Here is a 5,091-nt window from a genome sequence, read left to right on the forward strand (position 1 = left end):
GAGGGGCTGTGGCCAGTTCAGGATCGCCTCGACCTTATTTATTTGTGGTTTTATTTCTCCTCTACCAACCACGTAGCCCTGATACTTTGCTTCCTCAATCTCTATGGCACATTTCTTCAGGTTGATGGTAAAGCCGCCTTCCTTAGGGTGTCAAGTATGGCTTGAACTTTTCCAAAAATACTTTCCCAGTCCTGGCTGAATATGATGATGTCATCTAGGTAGGCCGCTGCATACTTTTTGCGGGGTGCTAAGATCCAGTCCATGGCTCTCTGGAAGGTGGCCGGAGCTCCCTGCAACCCAAACGCCATCCTGACATATTGATAACATCCGTCTGGCATCGAGAAGGCCATCTTCTCCTTGGCCTCTTTGGACAGGGAAATTTGCCAATATCCTTTGGTGAGGTCCAGGGTGGTGATGTACCGAGCGGGTCCTAGCCTTTCAATAAGCTCATCTAACCTAGGCATTGGGTAGGCGTCGAACTTCAAGACCTCGTTCAGCTTCCTATAGTCGTTGCAAAACCGTGATTCTCCATCTGCTTTCGGCACTAAGACTATAGGACTGGACCAGCCACTCTTGGACTCCTCAATGACTCCCAGGTTCAGGATCCACTTCACCTCTTTCGAGATCACCTCTCTGCAGGCCTCTGGTCTCCGATATGGTTTTAGGTTGACACGAACATGAGGCTCTGTGAGTACTTCATGCTCTATGACCTGAGTGAGTCCTGGCAACTCCGAAAACAGGTCTTTATTTTGCTGTAGCAACTCTTTGCACTGTTGCTTTTGGGCAAGTGACAGTGACTCTGCCATCTTGACCTCTTTCACATCAGCGTCAGGCTCAGCTACTAAACACGAAGCTTCCATGGGTTCCCTATCTCGCTATGGCTTAATCAAGTTGACGTGGTACACCTGGTAGGGCTTCCTTCTCTCTGGCTGGTGGAGTTTATAGTTGACCTCACCAACCTTTTCAACTATTTCGTAGGGGCCCTGCCACTTCGCCAGGAATTTGCTCTCCACTGTAGGTACCAGTACCCGATCCCTAGGGTTGAAGTGTCTCAATCGTGCTGATCTATTGTACATCCTATATTGCGCCTCTTGTGCTTGGAGGAGGTGCTCTTTCACGATGGGCATCACCCTGGCAATTCTCGCTTGCATTTGGGCCACGTCTTCGATTACACTCCTGTAGGGTATAGACTCCACCTCCCAGGTCTCCTTTGCCACATCCAGGAGTCCTTGGGGTGTCAGCCATCCAACAGTTCAAAAGGGGAGAATCCAGTAAAGGACTGTGGTACCTCTCTGATGGAGAAGAGAAGGTACGGAAGTAGGCAGTCCCAGTCTCGGCCGTCCTTCTCTACGACCTTCTTTAACATGGCCTTGAAGGTTTTGTTGAACCTTTCCACCAAGCCATCCGTCTGTGGATGGTAGACTGAGGTCCGTAGTTGTGTGATTTGCAGAGTTTTGCACTACTTTCTCAACACCTTTGACATAAATGGGGTCCCTTGATCAGTTAGGATCTCCTTAGGTAACCCCGTTCTAGAAATAAAATGGACCAACTCCCGAGCTATACACTTGGAGGTAGCTTTCGGATACCATGTCGCATAGTCGAGTACCACCAGGATATACTGATGCCTTCTGGGGGACTTTAACAGGGGCCCCACCAGATCCATGGCTATGCGATCAAAGTGCACCTCAATGATAGGTGATGGCACCGGAGGCGTGTCACCGGGGTAGGTCAGCTGGCAGGTGGGACAGGACCTACAATAATTTACAATTTCTCGGTGACAACCTGGTCAATAGAACCTCTGGAGGATTAGTTCCTGTGTTTTTTCTACCCCCAAGCAACCACCTAACACATGTGCATGGGCCATGTCTAATACCTTACGACTGTATGTTCCCGGCACCAGCAACTGCTCGACGAGCTCCCCTCTCACCTTGGTGACTCGGTATAGCAAGTCCCCATTGACAGCAAAGTATGGGTATCTGGTGTCACCCCCGGCTCTTGAGCAACAACGTTAAGTATAGACACATTATCAAATGTCCCTTTAAGAGTTAAATCCCTGAGTTGGGCAGTTCTAAAGTTTCCCTTGGATACCTCCAGCTCAGGGATGTTGGCGTCAGGGGATGCTGCCCCATCCTCATCGCCCACAAACACACATGGGAAACTCTTCGGTTACGGCCTGCGGCAAGGTTTCTTCAGGGGTGTTCTGGCTGTCATCTGAGCAACCAGGTGTCACCACTTTCCCCCACGTCCCAGAATAATGCACAGTCCCGTCCGATTATTATCAGGTGCAACAAGTCTTTAACGACCCCCACTTCCTGAGCTGTGGTGCCACAGTCCGCATTTACATCCACCCGGGCAACAGGACATATTTTAGCGTCCCCATGGATACACCGGACACCCACCACCTTCTCAGGAACCAGCCAATGAGGGAGTTTGGCGCTTATCAGGGTTACCAAACTTCCTGAGTCCAGCAGTCCAGACACTTGCATCCGTTCACGGACACTGAGCACGCCTGAGGGCTCTCGCCGTGTTGATGAACCGCGCTACAGGCAGGGTAGGCAAAGTAGGAGCAATGCCGGCCTACGCTACAGCCCATTGGCTCAGAGTTCCTGGGCCACCGAGCAGCTATATGGCCAGGGGCATGACAACTCCAACAGAGGATGGATTGGGACTGATTCCCCAGCTGCGATTCATCTGCCTCTTGGACTTTGGACGAACGCCCAGTGAAGAAGATTTAGTCCCCTTCTTTTGGAGCCCTAGAAAGGTTACCTAACCACTGCTTGACCACCCAAGGAACCCTCTACCGCCCGGTACCTCTCTACTAGGCCCACCAGGTTGTCTGCATTTTGGGGATTTCCCTGGGCAACAGTGGACTAAATCGGCTTTGGCAGAGAGTGGATAAACCGATCTATGACCACTCTCTCGACCATCTGGCTGGGGAACAAGTCTCTAGCTGCAGCCACTTCTGTACCAGGTGCAGAAGATCAAACATTTGTGACCAAGGAGGTTTGTCCCTGTGGAAGTCCCAGAGGTGGACTCGTTGTACTCTGACTGCAAGGTTATGCCCAGCCGCGCCAGGATCTCAGCTTTAAACTTGCTATACTCCTTAGAATCCTGCAGTGCCAGATCAAAATACGCCTTCTGTGGTTCCCCGATCAGATATGGCACAAGATCCTCCACCCACTGCTCCGGTGGTAGTCTCTCACGGTCCGCCACCCTCTCAAACACGGCCAGGAACACCTCAACGTCATCCCCCGGAGTCATCGTTTGCAACGCCCCTCTCACGGTTTTCCTCACCTGGGTCTTGTCGCTTTGGCCTGGAGGTGGTGCGGCTTCACTGATACGGAGGGCCTCCACCAGGAGCGTCATCTGTTCCTACTGCTGCATCTATTGCTGTTGAAGCTGGAACTGTTGTACTATTAATTTGTTAGTCTCCTGCTGAGCTTGCTGCTGATGCATATTCGCCTGCACCAGTTGCTTTATCAGCTCCTCCATGCTGCCGGACGAACCTTGCTGGCTGGCGGCCTTCACCAAGGACATATACGTTTTCCTGTAGCAGTCACACTGCCCCTTGGGATTTGTGCCCACATTCTCCACCAATTTGTGACAGATTAGCTCTCGGGTAGGTGCAGGTTCACACAGGAATGAAGTCCTCAGATTCCAAAGCAAACTGGTGGTTTATTAAATGTGCATAAACCAACCAGGAAAACAAAACATAACAGACTTTTTCTGGCACAAAAGGTATAATAGAACAAAATTCAAAATAACCCGTCCATATGCAGCACGGCTTCAGCCGTTTAAATATAGTACTTTTCTCTGTCTCCAGCAGACTCTGAGCAGCACATGCAAGGTCTGCTCACCTTGCACAACACACAACACACTGAGACAGGCGCAGCTGTCTTAAATCAGGCCCTCCAAGACCTGGACTGGAGGTAAGTGAGCAGCTGATCCCACCCAGCTCTTTCAGCTGCTCTTAAAACCCGACCCTTTAATCTGGGCCCATTAACTCCCTCTCAGCATTATGTGTGCTGGAGCCTGCTTCTCCGGGTCCTACATCACCGAAGCTTGGTACTTCAGAGACACATACCTCTCGTCCACGACCCGTCCGGCAGCAACCTTACAGCGCACAGATACGCACACCTCGTACACGCACGACTCTGCTCCATAAACCTCGCTCACACGCTGTTCCTCTCCCCCAGCTTTTTCAGCTGCTCGTAAAACCCAGCCCTTTAATCTGGGCCCATTAACTCCCTCTCAGCACTATGTGTGCTGGAGCTTGCTTCTCCGGGTCCTACATCACCGAAGCTTGGTACTTTAGGGACACATATCTCCCGTCCACGACCTGTCCGGCAGCAACCTTACAGCGCACAGATACGCACACCTCGTACACGCACGGCTCTGCTCCATAAACCTCGCTCACACGCTGTTCCTCTCCCCCAGCTTTTTCAGCTGCTCGTAAAACCCGGCCCTTTAATCCGGGCCCATTAACTCCCTCTCAGCACTATGTGTGCTGGAGCCTGCTTCTCCGGGTCCTACATCACCGAAGCTTGGTACTTCGGGGACACATACCTCCCGTCCACGACCTGTCCGGCAGCCACCTTACAGCGCACAGATATGCACACCTCATACACACACGGCTCCGCTCAGTACACACGCTGTTCCTTTCCGTACACCTTCTACGCGAGCGGCTCCACTCCGTACACCTCGTACACACACGGCTCCGCTCCGTACGCCTCGTACACACCCGGCTCCGCTCCGTACACACACGGCTCTGCTCCGTACACCTCGTACACACGTGGCTTTGCTCCGTACACCTCGTACACACGCGGCTCCGCTCCGTACACCTCGTACACACGCGGCTTCGCTCCGTACACCTCGTACACACACGGCTCTGCTCCGTACACCTCGTACACACGCGGCTTCGCTCCGTACACCTCGTACACACACGGCTCTGCTACATCCACACTGTAAACTCCTCCTGACCCCACACATAAACTTCAGCTCATCCAGCACCATGACAACCAGCACAGCAGAGTCCTGCATCCACTGAGGCCCCTGATCATGTGACCCCTGACTCCTCCCCTCCTGTGACCT

At 52.4% G+C, this 5,091-nt stretch overlaps 1 protein-coding gene across 1 annotated transcript in view; it reads left to right on the forward strand.

The window, feature by feature from the left end:
• LOC141192283 (gastrula zinc finger protein XlCGF66.1-like) overlaps positions 1 to 5,091 on the forward strand; it is a 364,897-nt gene that overhangs the window by 283,817 nt on the left and 75,989 nt on the right. The gene's annotated exons all lie outside the window — the stretch shown is intronic.

Source organism: Phyllobates terribilis, unplaced genomic scaffold, assembly GCF_046119375.1.
Source record: "Phyllobates terribilis strain yellow unplaced genomic scaffold, ASM4611937v1 Scaffold_56__1_contigs__length_8794411, whole genome shotgun sequence".
Classification (NCBI taxonomy): Eukaryota; Metazoa; Chordata; class Amphibia; order Anura; family Dendrobatidae; genus Phyllobates; species Phyllobates terribilis.